The sequence below is a fragment of the Meriones unguiculatus genome, chromosome 5 (genome assembly GCF_030254825.1).
Source record: "Meriones unguiculatus strain TT.TT164.6M chromosome 5, Bangor_MerUng_6.1, whole genome shotgun sequence".
Taxonomy (NCBI): Eukaryota; Metazoa; Chordata; class Mammalia; order Rodentia; family Muridae; genus Meriones; species Meriones unguiculatus.
Genome location: NC_083353.1, coordinates 20758834 through 20777998, shown reverse-complemented (window position 1 = coordinate 20777998; position 19165 = coordinate 20758834). Strand labels below are relative to the sequence as shown.

General features: G+C 39.6%; 1 non-coding gene across 1 annotated transcript; it reads right to left on the bottom strand.

Moving 5' to 3' along the window:
* Window positions 1-19031: 19031 nt before the first annotated feature.
* Window positions 19032-19138, bottom strand: LOC132654436 (U6 spliceosomal RNA). The gene has a single exon (XR_009592085.1). It is a non-coding gene; the product is annotated as a U6 spliceosomal RNA (small nuclear RNA).
* Window positions 19139-19165: the final 27 nt, after the last annotated feature.

The window sequence follows — 19165 nt, the reverse complement described above, 5'->3', positions numbered from 1 at the left end:
GGGTTCAACATTAGCCATCACTCTGTCCCTCAAAATACACGTCCACGCACACTTACACACACACACACACACACACACATACATACACGCTTGCATTTGCCCCGTTTGCGCCTGCGTACTTTCCTCCCACAGGTACAGCTAGTCCTCAGCACATGCTGAGAGTGCTCAGCTTCCTGAAGAACTCTCCAGACACCAGAGAGAGACAGCACCAGTCTGATCTGCAGAATCCAAAAACAAACAGGGAAGGTTTCAGATAAGCCAATGGCCAGGGGTAGGCAAAAGAACACTTCCAACATAAATCAGGACATCATGACTTCACCAGCAAACCCCAAAATCGATGGATACTCCAATTCAGCAGAAGCACAGGAAAATGATTTTAAAGCCATGCTTGCCCAATTATTTGAGGCTCATAAGGAGGAAATGAACAAGTCTTTCAAAGAGATGGCCAGTCAATTGGAGGCAAAGAAAGAAGAAATAGACAATATCCTTAAAGAAACACAGGCAAACATAGCCAAACAAATAGATACACAAGTAGAGGAAAAATTAGTGGCATATAAGATGGAAATGAAAAAAGAAATAGAGGCCATCGTAGAGAGACAGGAATCCAAATTCAAACACATGAAAGAAATGGTGCAAGGCATGAAAACAGAATTAGAATCAATAAAGAAAACACAAAATGAGAAAACCCTTGAGCTGGAGAACTTGGAGAAAAGATCAGGAACCACAAAAGTAAGCATCACCAACAGAATACAAGAGATGGAAGAGAGAATCTCTGGAGCTGAAGACACACTTGCAGAAATGGATACTTCTCTCAAAGAAAAAGTAAAATCAGAAAAGTTCCAATCACAAAATAGCCAAGAAATCAAGGATGCTATGAAAAGACAAAATCTAAGAGTAATAGGAATTCACGAAAAAGAAGACTCCAGACTCCAAGGTCCAGAAAATATTTTCAAGAAAATCATAGAAGAAAATTTTCCCAACTTAAAGAAAGAGATGTCCATAAATATACAAGAGGCCTACAGAACTCCAAATAGACTAGACCAGAAAAGAAACACATCACGTCACATCATAGTCAAAACACTAAATCTACAGAACAAAGAAAAGATATTAAAAGCAGCAAGGGAAAAAGGCCAAGTAACATATGAAGGTAGACCTATCAGAATCACACCAGACTTCTTATCAGAAACTATGAAAGCCAGAAGGGCCTGGGCAAGTATCATGGAGACTCTAAGAGATCACAAATGTCAACCCAGACTACTATACCCTGCAAAGCTTTCAATCAACATAGATGGAGAAAACAAAATATTCCATGACAAAACTAAATTTATACAATATCTACACAGCAAACCATCCCTACAGAAGATACCAGAAGGAAAACTCCAATCCAATGAAAACAAATTCACCCAAGAAAACAGGGCATACAGATAATGTCCCAACAAAAATGAAAAGAAAACAAGCAATGAAACAGGGTTAGATCACTGACTCCTTTACAAAAGGAACTAACATGCATTGGTCACTATTATCTATCAATATCAATGGACTCAACTCACCAATAAAAAGACACAGGCTAACAGAATGGTTAAGGAAACAGGATCCAACATTCTGTTGCATCCAAGAAACACACCTATGCAACAAAGACAAACACTACCTCAGAGTAAAGGGCTGGAAAACTGTTTTTCAAGCAAATGGTTCCAGAAAACAAGCTGGAGTAGCCATCCTAATATCTAATAAAATAGACTTTCAACCCAAGTTAATCAAAAAAAGATAAGGAGGGTCACTATATTCTCATCAAAGGAAAAATCCACCAAGAGGACATCACAATCTTGAATATCTATGCCCCAAATACAAGAGCACCAACATTCGTAAATAAAACATTATTAAAGCTTAAATCATACATTGATCCTAATACCTTAATAGGGGGAGACTTCAAAACTCCACTCTCACCAAGGGACAGATCAACTAGACAGACACTAAATAGGGAAATAAAAGCACTCACAGAATCCCTAAATCAAATGGACCTAATATATGTCTACAGATCATTTCACCCAAACTCAAAAGAGTACACCTTCTTTTCAGCACCACATGGAACCTTTTCCAAAATAGACCATATAGTGGGTCACAAAGCAAGCCTCAACAGATACAAAAGGATTGAAATAATCCCTTGTATACTATCTGACCACCATGGACTAAAGCTAGACATCAACAACAACAGAAACAACAAAAAGCCGACACGCACATGGAAACTGAACAACTTACTACTCAATGACAGCTGGGTTAAGGAAGAAATAAAGAAAGAAATTAAAGACTTCCTAGAATTCAATGAAAAGGAAGGCACAACATACCCAAATTTATGGGACACATTGAAAGCAGTGCTCAGAGGAAAATTTATAGCACTAAGTGCCTGCAAGAAGAAATTCGTAACATCACATACAAACAATTTAACGGCCCAACTGAAAACCCTAGAAAAAAAAGAAGCAGATACACCCAAGAGGAGCAGACGGCTGGAAATAATCAAACTAAGGGCTGAAATCAATCAACTAGAAACAAATAAAACTATCCAAAGAATCAATGAAACAAAAAGCTGGTTCTTTGAGAAAATCAACAAGATAGACAAACCCTTAGCCAAACTAACTAAAAAGCAGAGAGAAACTATCCAGATCAGCAAAATCAGAAATGAAAATGGGGACATAACCACAGACATTGAGGAAATCCAAACAATTATTAGGTCATACTACAAAAGCCTATATGCCAAAAAATTTGAGAATCTAAATGAAATGGATAATTTTCTTGACAGATTCCATCTACCAAAACTAAGTCAAGATCAGGTAGAAAGATTGAATAGCCCTATATCTCCCAAGGAAATCGAAGCAGTCATTAACAGTCTCCCCTCCAAAAAAAGCCCTGGACCAGATGGCTTCAGTGCAGAATTCTACAAGACCTTCAAAGAAGTGCTAACTCCAATTCTCCTCAAGCTATTCCACAAAATAGAAACAGAATGAACACTACCAAACTCATTCTATGAAGCCACAGTCACCTTAATACCTAAATCACACAAAGACCCAACAAAAAAGAGAACTTCAGGCCTATCTCTCTTATGAACATTGATGCAAAAATACTCAATAAAATACTTGCAAACTGAATCCAAGAACACATCAAAGATATCATCCACCATGACCAAGTAGGCTTCATCCCAGGCATGCAAGGGTGGTTCAACATACGGAAATCCATCAATTTAACCCACTACATAAACAAACTGAAGGAGAAAAACCACATGATCATCTCCTTAGATGCCGAAAAAGCATTTGACAAAGTCCAACACCCATTCATGTTTAAAGTCTTGGAGAGATCAGGGATACAAGGCACATACCTAAACATAGTAAAGGCAATATATAGCAAGCCTATAGCTAACATCAAACTCAATGGAGAGAAACTTAAATCAATCCCACTGAAATCAGGGACAAGACAAGGCTGTCCATTGTCCCCATATCTCTTCAACATAGTACTTGAAGTCCTAGCCAGAGCAATAAGACAACTAAAGGAGATCAAGGGGATACCAATCAGAAAGGAAGAGGTCAAAGTATCACTATTTACAGATGATACGATAGTATACATGAGCGACCCCAAAAATTCAACCAGAGAACTCCTTCAGGTGATAAACACCTTCAGCAAAGTGGCAGGATACAAAATCAACTCAAAAAAATCAGAAGCCCTCCTATATACCAAAGACAAAAAGGCTGAGAAAGAAATTAGGGAAACAACACCCTTCACAATAGCCACTAATAACATAAAGTACCTTGGTGTGACTCTAACCAAGCAAGTGAAAGACCTGTTTGAAAAAACTTCAAGTCTCTGAAGAAAGAAATCGAAGAAGATATCAGAAGATGGAAAGATCTCCCGTGCTCATGGATTGGTAGGATTAACATTGTGAAAATGGCCATACTGCCAAAAGCAATCTACAGATTCAATGCAATTCCCATCAAAATACCAATTCAATTCTTTACAGACCTTGAAAAAATGATTCTCAGCTTCATATGGAGAAACAACAAACCCAGAATCTCCAAAATGATCCTGTACAACAACGGATCATCTCGAGGTATCTCCATTCCTGATCTCAAGCTGTATTACAGGGCAACAGTAATAAAAACTGCATGGTATTGGCATAGAAACAGAAAGGAGGATCAATGGAACCGCATAGAAGACCCAGAAATAAATCCACACACCTATGAATACTCGATATTTGACAAAGAAGCCAAATCCATTCAATGGAAAAAAGACAGCATCTTCAACAAATGGTGCTGGACCAACTGGATGTCTACATGCAGAAAAATGAAAATAGATCCATATTTATCACCCAGCACAAAACTAAAGTCAAAGTGGATCAAGGACCTCAACATAAAACCAGATACCCTAAATGAATTGGGAAAAAAAAGTGGGGAACAGCCTAGAACTCATTGGCACAGGAGACAACTTCCTGAACAGAACACCAACAGCACAGGCTCTAAGAGCAACAATCAATAAATGGGACCTCATGAAACTGAAAAGTTTCTGTAAAGCAAAGGACACCGTCATCAAAACAAAACGACTGCCTACAGATTGGGAAAGAATCTTCACTAACCCTTTATCTGACAGAGGACTAATATCCAGTATATACAAAGAACTAAAGAAGCTGAAAAGCAGCAATCCAAGTAATCCAATTAAAAAATGGGGAACAGAGCTAAACAGAGAATTCTTGACAGAGGAATATCGAATGGCAGAAAAACACTTAAAGAAATGCTCATCCTCATTAGCCATCAGGGAAATGCAAATCAAAATGACCCTGAGATATCACCTTACACCCATCAGAATGGCCAAGATGAAAAACTCAAGCGACAACACATGCTGGAGAGGTTGTGGAGAAAGATGAACCCTCCTCCACTGCTGGTGGGAATGTAAACTGGTACAACCACTCTGAAAAGCTATCTGGCGCTTTCTAAGACAAATAGGAATAGTGCTTCCTCCAGACCCAGCTATACCACTGCTAGGTATATACCCAAAGTTTGTTCAAGTACACAAAAAGGACACTTGCTCAACCATGTTTATAGAAGCTCTATTTGTAATAGCCAGAACCTGAAAACAACCCAGATTTCCATCAACGGTGGAATGGGTACAGAAATTGTGGTATTTTTATACAATGGAATACTACTCAGCAATCAAAAAGGAAGAAATCATGAAATTTGCAGGCAAATGGTGGGATCTAGAAAAGATCATTCTGAGTGAAATATCCCAGAAGGAGAAAGACAAACATGGGATATACTCACTTATATAGACCTATAAGATATGATAAACATAATGAAATCTATACACCTAAAAAAGATAATCAATTGAGCGGACATGGGGTAAGATGATCAATCCTCATTTAGAAAGACAGATGGGATGTGCAATGAACGTATGACAGGAGTCTACTGAGCGCATCTGAAAGACTCTAACTAGCAGTGTTTTCAAAGCAAAGACTCATGACCAAACCTTTGGCAGAGTACAGGGAATCATAAGAAAGAAGGGGAGTTAGTCTGATGGGGAAAGGATAGGAGCTCCACAAGGACCAAATATATCTGGGCACAGGGTCTTTTCTGAGACTGACATTCAACCAAGGACCATGTATGGATATAACCTAGAACCTCCACTCAGATGTAGCCTGTCGTAGCTCAGTAACCCATTGGTTTCCCAAAGTGAGGGGAACAAGGTCTATTTCTAACAGGATCTCAATGACTGGCTCTTTGGTCTCCCCACCCCCGAAGAGAGGAGCAGTCCTGTTAGGCCACAGAGGAGGGCTTTGCAGCCATTCCTGAAGATACCTGATAAAACAGGATCAGATGAATGGGGAGGAGGTCCCCCCTATCAGTGGACTTGGAAAGGGGCACGGTGGAGATAAGGGAGGGAGGGAGGGACTGGGAGGGAATGAGGGATCGGGACACGGCTGGGATACAGAGTTAATAAAATGTAACTGATAAAAAATAAAAAAAAAAGACTTTGCATGGATGAAACTGTGTTTCCTATGGTGCATAGAACTCATATATAACTTGATGACCTATTTTTATTTCTTTCCCACAAGTTCAGAAAAATTTCTACAATGTTCCAAAAAGAAGTAACACATGATGGCAGTTGAACTTTCTAAGTAGTGAGATTTCCATTTTAGGTTAAAGCATTGTATGAGGAGATTATTTTACACCATAATAAATGATGACAACCACTGCTTCCAATCTGCTGATATTGAAAAAGAAATATGCATGTTTCTTGATCCACTGCCTCAAGATCCATTGTCTGTCAAGATCCCTAGAATCCAGTGTGTGGAATACCCCTGGGTTGTATGTTGGAACTGTGCTATCAACTGTGAAATGTTCATTGTAACATCAGGACTATAGGTATATAAGCTTGATGTAGAAGACAAATATTAGTGCATAAATAAGAGTATTTGAATCTCATTTGAGGCTATTAGAATAGTCAGAAAGTATTCACTTCAGGTATTTGTGTGAAATATTATTTAGAGTTCAAGGGTATGAGTAGAGAGCAGTGTGTTTCTCTTAAGCTACAACAGTTTTGACCTTTGGATCTAGAACAGCTCTCAATGTCCATGCAATAAACTGCTGGCTCCCCATGGCCTAACTTGGGGAAAGTGACTGGGTCAGAGAGGCAGAGCAGAACCTCACATTCACATATGGTACTTCTCCTACAATGCGGCACGAAATGTAATTTTTTATTGTCTGAGAAATAAGTCTTGAACTCCCTCCACTGATTTTCTTTTTAAAATTCCTAGCCAGCCATTTTTGTCTTTTTTCATGTTTTATTTTTATTTACATTTTTATTAATCACAATTTATTCACTTTATATATCCCATGTAGCCGCCTCCATCCTCACCTCCCAAACCCACCCTCCCTCCCTCTTCTCCACCCATTTCCCTCCCCAAGTCCAATGATAGGGTAGATCCTCCTCTACTTCCTTCTGATCATTGTCTAACAGGTCTCATCAGGAGTGGCTGCATTGTCTTCCTCTGTGGCCTGGTAAGGCTGTTCCCCCCTCAGGGGGAGGTGATCAAAGAGCAAGCCATTCAGTTTATGTCAGAGGCAGTCCCTGTTCCCATTACTATGGAACCCACTTGGACACTGAACTGCCATGGCCTACATCTCTGTAGGGGTTCTAGTTTATATCCAAGAATAGTCCAAGGTTGGAGTGTCAGTCTCAGAAAAGACCCCTGTGTACAGATTTTTTGTTTCTGTTGCTCTCCTAGTGGAAATCTCCCTTCCAGATCTTTCTATCTCTACCTTTTCGCACAAAATTCCCTGAACTCCACTCAAAGTTTGGCTATAAGTTTCAGCATCTTCTCTGATACCTAGCAGGGTAGAGCATTTAAGAGGCCCTCTGTGGTAGCCTCCTGTCCCATTCCTTGTTTTCTCCCTCTTCTGATGTCCATCCTCTTTGCCATTCTGATTGGGATTGAGTATCTTAACCAGAGTCCTCCTTCTTGATTAGTTACTTTAAGTGTAGAGATTTTTAGAATGTTTATCCAATTTTATATATCTAATATCCACTTATGAGTAAGTATATCGCCTGGGTGTCTTTCTGCTTCTGGGATACCTCTCTTAGGATAATATTTTACAGTTCCCACCATTTGCCTGCAAATTTAATGATTTCCTTGTCCATAGTAATGCTTGGCCAAAAGGATGGGGACTGCCTCAGAATCCCTGGGGAGGGACAGGCAAGGTCAGTTGTTAGGATTGTTGAGTATCAGGATACATCTATGTGAAGACAAATGCATGTTGAGACATTAACCAAAGCCAACAGGTTGCTCAAAGCACCTTTACAGGCAGTTTCCCAATTCCCAAGAAGCAGCTTCTAGTCTAGCTGTCAGAGATGGAGTCAGCTGCTCTCCTGCTGTGGATATCATGTGAGAGGTTGCAGTTTTGGGAACAGCCCTGTGGCCATTGCTGTTTCCCATGCCTTGGTGTCCTGATTATCAAAATTATGGCAATTAGGCAGTGCAGACACAGGTACCACTATAATGAAAAAATACGTGATGGAAAGATGAGAAAGACAGAAAAACGGAGCATTACCCTGTGGAGAGAGGCAGAACTGGGTTCTTGATGGCAGTGAGGACCAGGCTGATGTGAGTGGCCTGCACTGTCCCCTGAGTCTATGGTGATGTTTGGACTCATGATGTCATTAAGGGCCATTTCATGGCCTATGGTCCTATTGCAGCCTGGTTCTGTATTTATGTCAGTGGCCCATGTTGCCACTAAAAGCCATACAGATGTCCATGATCTGTGTCATAGCCTGAAGCCATGTGGAGGTCTGAGGGCTGTGCTGCTGCTGAGGGTTACATTAATGTGTCTAGCCTGTACTGCCTGTGCTGCCACCTGAGCCCATGGTGATGTAGGTGCTCAGGGCTGCCCCGATGGTATTTTCGAGTTTTGTGGTCCTACTGTAGCGAGATTGTGTTTGTGATCATTATTGCCCCCAGAAATTATGTTGAATTCTAAGATCCATGATCCCGCTGACTACAAAGATAAAAAATACCTGCTTTTTCAGTGAAATATATGATTGCAGGCCTAGGTCAGAAAGAGGCACATGAAAGTCTGCTGTGAAAACCAATACACCCATTTCAAATCCCATGCCCCCCACAAAGTAGTAACCTAAACAGGAAGCCATTGAAGCAAACTCATTCTTTTTTGTTTTGTTGTTGTTGTTATATACATACAGACTATAATTTCTCCTCTCTCCACCCACCTTCCTTCTGCCACCCCCCCAACCATTTCTCCTTTGTGTCTCCTCAAAAAATGGTAGAACTTTTAAAAAGTGTGCTAAGTATGCTGAAGATATCTCTTCAGAGCTCATGGTTTCTAGTTGGTCCTCAGGAAAACAGCTACTCAGTTCTCTTTAAGAGAGAACTTAAAGGTCCTCTGTGGAAGATTCTACTGACCACGGTATTGAAGGAAATATTGAGACTCACAGCCAAACTTTGGGCAGAGTACCTGAATCCTTATGGAAAAAAAAGGGAGATAGAAACACCTGGAGGGAACAGGAACTCCACAAGGAGAACAACAGAGCTAAAATATCTGGGCCCAGCGGGGCCTACAGAAACCAATAAGGACCAACTAAGGACTATGCATTGAGGTAACTTAGACCATCTGTTTAAAGGAAGCACAGGCTGTTCAGTTTCCAAGTGGGTTCCCTGGTAAGAGGTACAGGTGCTTTCTCTGACATGAACTTAGTGGCTGGATCTTTGATCACCACCTTCTGTGGGGTGCAGCTTTGCCGGGACACAGAGGAAGATAATGCAGCCAGCCTTGATGAGACCTGATGAGCTACAGTCAGAGAGAAGGGGAGGAGGTCCTCTCATAACAGGAGACTAGGGAAATGGCATAGGAGAGAAGAGGGAGAGGAGGTGGGACTGGGAAGGGATGAGGAGGGGCCTGCAGAGGGGATACGATCTGAATGAAATATAATAACTAAATATATAAATAAAAATTAATTATTTTAAAAAGAGAGAGCACCGAAAAAGAAGCAAGTCACTGAGAGTTTGTCCATGCTCCAGTGAATATATAGAAAATATTAATTGAACTTATATTAATAACTTTTGCTTTTGTAATTTTAATTTTTAAGTATTAGGGGGTTGGAGACTGGAAAGACTGAGCAATAAGTGTGATGAGGTATGTAATATGAAATTGCCAAAGATTCAACAATACATAATGTTGAAAAATCATAGCATTTAATTAGTGCTAAGTTTTTCTTTTTTTAATGGCTCTCAGAGTGGAGCTCATGGCTGCTGTCTATATTCTAAATAGAAATGTTCTCTACTGGGATGCTTATAATACATATGTGATTGTAAAGTGTGTTTATCATTTCAGGTTCCACTGGTGATATTGTTCTGACCCAGTCTCCAGCTTCTTTGTTTTCTTTCTCTAGGGCAGAGATATACTTTCACTTCAGTGCCACTGAAAATGTCAATTTAACTGCAGTTATATGCAGTGCTATCAACAGAAACCAGTACATCCCCCTAACCTCTTCATGTATGCAGCATTCAACCTAGCATCTGGGGTTCCTGCCAGGTTCAGCGGCAGTGGGTTTTGGACAGACTTTAATCTCGCCATCCATCCTGTGGAGGCTGATGGTGCTGCAACCTATTACTGTCAGCAGAGTAGAGAGTTTTCTCCCACAATGCTCCAGGGCTAAAGAGAAACCTCCTGGGGTTGCTGCTCCCTGAGGCTCAGTCTCTGAACTGTCTCTTACATCTTTACTATGGAAAATTAGAAGTCTTGTTTGAGACAGAGGTTACTTAAAATGATATGTATTTGTCTCACGATGTAAGCTTTATCATTTTTCAGTCTCTTAATAAAGAACTCCATGATACAATTTTCAAGATATATTAATGTTCAATACACTGAGCAAACAATTATTTAAAATTTGCAGGAAAGTATCCTCAGTCCCTCAAAATAAACAGAGCATTGAACATTGAAGGATGGTAGTAGTTTTACAGACATAAGCTAATATTTTCAGCCTATGTTACATTTCCACTTCTATTTGTGTGATATTTCATAAGTCCTTCTTCAGCACGTCACACAAGCAAGCCTCCTGCAGCTGATTCTGCTCATCTCTGATCTGTGTCTCTGTTTCCATCCCAGATGCTCATCTACAGTCTTAGACTGACTACCTGTCCTTTCCTCCTTATTCAATACTCATATCTTTATAATATCTTCAACAATTTGGTAGATTCTCTTCTTGTATTCTTTACCTTTTTGCTGTCTTCTCAGGTGGAGGGGTGCAAAGTCTTACTGTGTTTCCTGACCTTCTTTGTTGGCAAATGACCTTGAGCCTGCAACTCACCTGCCCTTTTCCCTTAACTGCTGGATTACATAACACTATTTGCAGCTCCTTTTTATTTTCTACAAATTCTTCAATGCACGTGCATGAACTCTAGAGGACCAGGCATGCTGAGCCATGATCATGGAACGTTTAATTTCTAACCTCTACCATTTGTATATAAACCTTCTTTGGCTTTTGTGTCCTTTCCATAAGATTTGGAAAACTCAACAAAATAATACTTATCATTTTCTCAGATGAATATTGTTGAGATTTTAAAGTTCACAGTCCTAATTCACAACAATGAAACTTTATTTTAATGTTATCACTTTCTTAGTGTTGCACAAAAAGTTAGCAACAACTCAGTGGTTTATGAGCAGAACATTTGTAATCTGGGCACGGTATAGCTGGATCCTTTCCTCGGGCTCTCATAGGCCACAGTCAAGGTATTATCAAACCTGCATTTTCATCTGCTGACTCAAGAAAATCTTCTTGTAAGACCAGTGAGGATATTAGTACAACCTTTTTCTTTCTTTTTTTTTTTTCTATAGGGTCTCACTTGAAACTTAGTCAAAAGGCCATGACTCTGGAAAAGTTCTCAACCATTCATATTGTCATGAGTAGAAGCCTGATCCTCCCTGTCCAATGGTTTTCACACTTGCTCATATACATTAAGGAAATCATCAAGAATGTGGAAGATTTCAAGACTGCTATTAATCAGCCTAGTCCAGGAGAAGTTGGCTGAACTCTATCCCCAAATACAGAAAAATAAGTTCTAATTCAAATGTGCAATAACTTTTTATGAAATAAATCTACTGAGCCAGAGGAAAAAAAATAACACATTATATGATTTCCATTTTTTAATTATTTTTATTAATTACAGTTTATTCACGTTGTATGCCCCCTGCACTTCCCTATCTCCTCCCCTCCCAATCCCACCCTCTCTCTTCCCCACCCATGTACCTCCCCCAGTCCACTGATGAGGGAGTTCCTCTTCCCCTTCCCTCTGATCCTAGTCTATCAGGAGTGGCTGAATTGTCTTCTTCTGTGGACTGCTAAAATCACCTCTCAGGGGGAGGTGATCAAAGAATAGGCCAATCAGTTCATGTCAGAGACAGTCCCTGTCCCCATTACTATGGAGGCCACTTGAATACTGAACTGCCATAGGCTACTTCTGTTCCGGAGTTCCAGGCCATCTCCATGAGTGGTTCTTGGCTGGAGTATCAGTTTCAGAAAAGACCCCTGTGCCCACACTTTTAGGATCTGTCACTGTCCTTGTGGAGCTCCTGTCCTCTCCAGGTCTTACTGTCTCCTACTTCATTCATAAGATTCTCTGCACTCTGCCCAAAGTTTGGTTATGAGTCTCAACATCTGCCTCGATACCCTGCAGGGCAGAACCTTTCAGAGGACCTCTGTGGTAGCCTCCTGTCCTGTTCCCTGTTTTCAACCTCTTCCGATGTCCATCTTCTTTGCCTTTCTGAATGGGGATTGAGCATCTTAGCCAGAGTCTTCCTTCCTAATTAGTTTCCTTAGGTGTACAGATTTTAGTATGTTTATCCTATATTATATGTCTATATGAGTGAGTATATACCCTGTGTGTCTTTCTGCTTCTGGGATAGCTCACTCAGGATGATCTTTTCCAGTTTCCACCATTTTTATTATCACTAAGTAAATGTCTTTGAACATATACTCTTATTTTCTATTCATTTGCTGAAAGACACTTCATTGATTAAGTTCACACTATTGTAAATAGTGGAGCAATAAATATAGATATGGGGATATGTCTATTTTGTGTTGGTTTATATTTGTTCAAAAAAAATAGTTAGTGTAGGAGTAACTGTCTTATATTCCATATTTCTTAATCATCTTCCACATTGATGGTCCCAGTTGCTGTACCAGTGTGTGGTCCCTTCGGGAGCATATACTGCATGCTGTGTCTGTATATTTTGGCCATTAGTTATAGTTGCTTTTATGATTTCTTTTTTATTAGTTATTCCAATGAAGTGATTTGTATGGTTTTCCTTTGGTTTCTATCTCACTGTCAAATAAGAATCTGCAAGCTACAAAAGGTCATCTAAAAGCACTACCCATCATCAGAAGAATACTTGTTTTTGATATCTTGGAACTTTCCTTGCCTTTACTCACATCTATTCATTTAGAAAAGAATAGACAATGTGTATTCTGTTCCATATTGTCAGTCTGAGGATGCTGTAGCTGAAGACACCATTAAGATTTTGCGTGGGTGGAACTGTGTTTCCCAGGGGGCATAGAACTCATCTGTAACTTGTTGATCTATTTTTATTTCATTCCCAGAAGTCCGGAAATTTTTCTATGTTGTTCCAAAGACAAGTAATAGTGATGGCTATTGGACCATCTAAGTAGTTAGGTTTTTATTTTACATCAAAGCACTGTGTGAGTAGATTGTATGGCTCTTTCACCATAATAAATGATGATAACCTCAGCCTCCAATAAGCTTATTTTGAGACTTAAATATGCATGTTTCTGGAACTATTACCATGGAGACTGTCAAAATCTGTAGGGTACCATCTGGAAATGGATGAATCAGTCTCTGTGGCCCATACCTGGCTTGTATTTCAGAAGTGCTGTATCACCTGTGAAATGTTCAATGCAACATCATGCATATAGGTCTATAAGTTTGGTGTAGGAGACAAACATTAGAGCATAAAATAAGAATATTATTTGAATTTTATTTGAAGCTAATTTGAATAGTCAGGAGGTATTCACTCCAGGTTCATGTGAAATATTATTTACAGTTCAAGGGTATGAGTAGAGATCAGAGTGTTTCTCTTAAACTACAACAGTTTTGATCTTTGGATCTGAAATGGCCCTCAAAGTCTATGTTATAAACTGATTGGCTCCCAACAGCCTAGCTTGGGGAAAGTGACTGGGTCAGAGAAGCATAGCAGAAGCTCACGTTCTCATGGGGTCCTTCTATATACCAAATGTATTTTTGTTTGTCTGAGACATAGGTCTTAAACTCTCTCTACTGATTTCCTTTTTAAACTTACCAGCCAAGCTTTTATGACTTTTGATCAGACTTCTTTTCCCCATGATGGAAAAGGATATGGTGAGGGCCATTTTGTTCAGTACATTATAAGACATAGCAACAGAACAGTATCCCTTTTTAAGATAGTCATTTATTCTCTGCTGGATTTGGTGAGAATGTGGAATAGTATCTAAAGTACATTTGGTGAGAATCATTACTGAAAAGAAAAAGAGCATAAATCAGTGAATGAAATGTTACAAGCAGAAGGATTAAGTATTGCGGGTCTATTAGTAAAGTGACCATAATTATCAATGATATATATATTTAACTTTTATTTTATGATTTTAATTCATGTATAACAAATTGGTAAATGATTGAAGTAGGCTATATGCTAATTATATGTACATGTACACTTATTTTGAAACATCATAGATAGTATAACCTCATTAATCTGTTAATTTTTTATCAACACTTTTCCTTTATTTCTAAATATTAAAAAAACATGACAGAAGAGATTCATAACCTACCATCCCCTTATTGAAATTTCATTGGCATTAGGACTATAGTGGATGGTAAATTTGGCATAATCTAGAATCATCTAGAAGATAAGCCTCTGGGCATACTTGTGAGATATCTCTATGAAGGTCAGTCTTTGGGAATGTCTGGGAAGGGTCATCTTGATTAGTTGAATTCACCTAGAAAAGCCCTTATAACTCTGGACAAGACTGTTCTCAGCATGTGGATATTGACCTTCATAAAATGGAGAGAGTGGCCTGAGCTCTAGCATTCGCCACACTCTACTTCTCAGTTGTGTATGTGATGTGAGCAGCTGCTTCATGTTCCTTCCAGTTTGTCTTCCACACTGCAATATGCTTGAACTGTGTTCACAAACACATCATGTTCCTAAATAAGGATCAAAGTTTCCTTGACTTGCTTTTGTTAGAGCAGTTTTTTTGTTGTTGTTGTTTTGTTTTGTTTTTGTTTTTCATAACAAAAAGAAAGGTCCATTCTTATTAACCTGAAAGTGGCTTCTTCATGATGTAGTTGTTCAGGAAATGGAAGCTTGCCACCTCTCCAGGCAAGAAGGAGAGGAAGATTGGATTCTGCATCATTATGACATCCCCCCTGAACCCTGACCTAAGAAGAGACAAGGGCAAGATTAAATACAAACACGGTATTATTCCCATGATTTACTTCTACTTGTATTAAATGAAAGTATTTTCATGTGTAAGTAATTTTGTTTCTATCTTAGTTTCAAAGAAGCACAGACTTTACAAGGCAAAAGGAGCCTTTAGGAGTCATTTACACATCCTTCTCTTTCCACTGCCCCTGTCTTCCTGGGTCCAAGGCTTCAGGAGCACATACGTCTTTATTTTTTCATGGATCTCCCTCATTCTCCATCATATCTATTTACTCAGAAGGCTGATGTTTGAGTTAAAGATATGTCTAATTGTTTTTGCATCCTGTCTGCTCTTCAGAGGATCTAGATTCAATTCCCTGCAGACATGGTAGATGACAAAAATCCATAACTCCAGTTCCAGGAGATCTGATGCCCTCATCTGGCTTCTGCAATCACCATATACATACATCGGGTACAGGTATACATCCAGCCAAAATAGTCACAGACATAAAAATGTAAAAAAGAAGAACCTCACATCATTTGTCTCTATTTATCTACCAGTATGCCATCCACAACTCTTGAAGCTGAAAGGTCACTAATGGGTTTCTCATTAGTACATCTAGGGACAGGTGTCAAAGAGCACTCATCTCTGACAGGTTGTATTAAAGTCTCTAATCTTGTCCTCTCCTGCTGACTCAGAGAACATGCTCTCCAGAGAGAAGCAGTACCTGTGGGCTTTCGGCTCCTAAAGCAGGACACCTTTTGTTCATGTCTGTCACTCTGTATAAGGACCTCCTGTATCCTGAATGCAGAAATAAACTTCTATATCCTCAGGTACCATTCTACTGATTTTAACTAAGAATAGTATGTCAATGTTTTATCTGAGTTATTGGAAATCTCTCCATGTCTACTATGTATTGGGTAGACATAGCCATTCATCCAGAGAATAAAAGATTCTATGTGCTGGAATAGAAAAGCTGAGTTCAGCTTTGTACTGTCCCAGGATAATTTGCATCTCAGACTGATAGTCCCTGATCCTCCATCCACATTGGTGTACATGGAAGAGGGTGCTGTGTCCCAGGATCTTAATGGACAACAGCTGTAGACTTCCTGAATACAAGGGCATAGCCAGCAAGTTATAGTCCATTTCTAATCAAAGCCAAGAGAAACTAATGCACCACGGCACACTGTTTAATGTTGATAAGTAACTAAGGACTGTTGGGCTTTTTATGTTATACATAACATAACTTGAAATGTTTGCCTCTTTAGACCCCATGCTCTTCCCTGGCATACTGTGAGAACTTCAAAGAGTCTGTGGATTTGTAAGATCCTTGACTCCATTTGTCCAATCTGAAGGAGCAGCTGTAAACATCATGAGAGCACAGTCTGAGCTCACTGCTGCTGTCTCATGGAAAAGTGTAAAGTTTACTGAAGACCAAAGGCATATGACAACTTGTTAGACAGTGACAAGAGCAGAGCTCCTTGTCTGTCTTATTGTTGACTTTGAGATAAGTAAGTTCCTATATCCACATATGGTCTACCTCTGTCATATAATGTTGTGTTATCAGTTCACATATGCGTAACAGAAATTATTTAAAGTACCTTAGGATGGCTGCTCCCACTTCTAGAGAGACTTGCCTGTTCACAATCTCAGAAGCCTCTCCAGGTCATATATTAACTCCCCCTTCTTTTGTATGATTCCCTGCACTCTGCTGAAGGTTTGGTTATGAGTCTCAGCATTTGCTTTGATACACTGCTAGGTAGAGTCTTTTAAGGGCCCACTATGGTAGGCTCCTGTCCTGTTACTTGTTTTCTCCTACATCCAATGTCCATCTCATTTGTCTTTCGAAGTGAGGATTGACCTTCTTACCCCGGGTCTTCTTTCTTGTTTGTCTTCTTTAGGAGTATAGATTTCATTATGTTTATCCTATCTTATAAGTCTAAATAAGCGAATATATACCATGTGTGTCTTTCTGCTTCTGGGATACCTCACTCAGAATGATTTTTTCTAGATCCCACCATTTGCCTACAAATTTCATGATTTCCTTGTTTTAATTGCTGAGCAATATTCCATTACCATAATTTCTGTATCCACTCCTCCCTTGATGGACATCTGGGTTGTTTCCAGGTTCTGGCTACTACAAATAAAGGTGCTACAAATATGGTTGAGCAAGGATAGTAGCTCCACAGGACCAAATATATCTGAGCACAGGGGTCTTATATGAGAATGTTTCTCTAACCAAGGACCATGTATAGATAGAACCTGGAACTTCTGCTTGGATATAGCCCATGGTAGCTGAGTAACCAACTGGGTTTCCCTAGTAAGGGAACAGGGACTACTTTTGACATGAACTCAAAGGCAGGCTCATTGAACTCCCCACCCCCCAAGGGAGGAGAAACCCTGCTAAGCCACAAAGGAAGACTTTGCAGCCAGTACTGAAGATGCCTGATAAAACAGGGTCAGATGAAAGGGGAGGAGGTCCTCCCCTATCAGAGGACTTGGAAAGGGGCAGGGAGGAGATGAACGAGGGAGGGTGGGCTTGGGAGGGAATGAGGGAGCAGGATACAGCTGGAATACAGAGTTAACAAAATGTAACTAATAATAAAAATAAAAATAAAGTACAAAAAAATTCCCTTATTTTGTAAACTTAAAAAACAATAACAAAAACAGTCTCAGAGGCCCATCTTAATCCAGTTTCAATACTACTAATTTCTAAATTACACGAATATTTGTATTTCTTGAATAAAAATTCATGGCAGTTTTCATTTACAGGAATGACATCTTGAAAAATATGGTTTCCACTTTTATTTCTTTTTATTTTATTAGACCTCTCTTTCAATTTACTGATACTATAGGGATACTGGATAGTTTCTGCTGGATTTCCTTTGCTTTAAGATTAAAGTAGCTCTGATCACACTCTTAAATAATTGTCCACTAGGATATCCACAAAGTGAATTCTGGATTGCTCTTTGCATCTTAGTTACTTGTTTATAAAAAAACTAGAGCCCAAGTATCTGAGGCCCTGTTCTTTGTCTTTAGTATAAGATAGGCTTTGGATATGAGTAATACTGAACACATTTGTCTTCAATTATCTCTTTTCATTTCATCTTTTCTTCCTTCTACCCCTTCTCTCCTTTTTTTCATGCTTTCTTATGCTGTTTCTTTTGTTGTTGTTGCTGTGATGTTTTTGAACCTATGCTATCATTTCCCTAAGATTGTCAGTATGAGGTAGCTCTACTAATGTTTTTACAGAAGTCAATTTATTTAAATATGTCGTGGATTTTAACTCAGATCTGCGAGTAGAGCACTTAGTGCTTTTCTGTTTGAAAGCTGTAAGGCAATCTTTTTCAGTAATTGCTCATCCTCCCTGTAATAGTATTTTTGACTGTTGACTGACAACAGCTACACTCAAGGACACTGCACAGGCATTTGCTTATGCATTTGCTGACTGCTTTGCATGGGCCCCCACAGCTAAGCCCAGCTGTTGAGAATTTATTTTTTTTTCTTTTTTTTATTATTTTATTTTATTTTTATCAGTTACATTTTATTAACTCTGTATCCCAGCCGTGTCCCGATCCCTCATTCCCTCCCAGTCCTTCCCTCCCTCCCTCCCTCATCTCCACCGTGCCCCTTTCCAAGTCCACTGATGGGGGGACCTCCTCCCCATTCATCTGATCCTGTTTTATCAGGTATCTTCAGGACTGGCTGCAAAGCCCTCCTCTGTGGCCTAACAGGACTGCTCCTCCCTTCGGGGGTGGGGAGACCAAAGAGCCAGTCATTGAGTTCCTGTTAGAAATAGTCCCTGTTCCCCTCACTTTGGGAAACCAATTGGTTACTGAGCTACCGCAGGCTACATCTGAGTGGAGGTTCTAGGTTATATCCATACATGGTCCTTGGTTGAATGTCAATCTCAGAAAAGACCCTGTGCCCAGATATATTTGGTCTTTGTGGAGCTCCTATCCTTTCCCCATCAGACTAACTCCCCTTCTTTCTTATGATTCCCTGTACTCTGCCAAAGGTTTGGTCATGAGTCTTTGCTTTGAAAACACTGCTAGTTAGAGTCTTTTAGATGCAAAAATATGGAACGCTTCACGAATTTGCGTGTCATCCTTGCGCAGGGGCCATGCTAATCTTCTCTGTATCGTTCCAATTTTAGTATATGTGCTGCCGAAGCGAGCACTGTTGAGAATTTATAAACCAGGCCTTT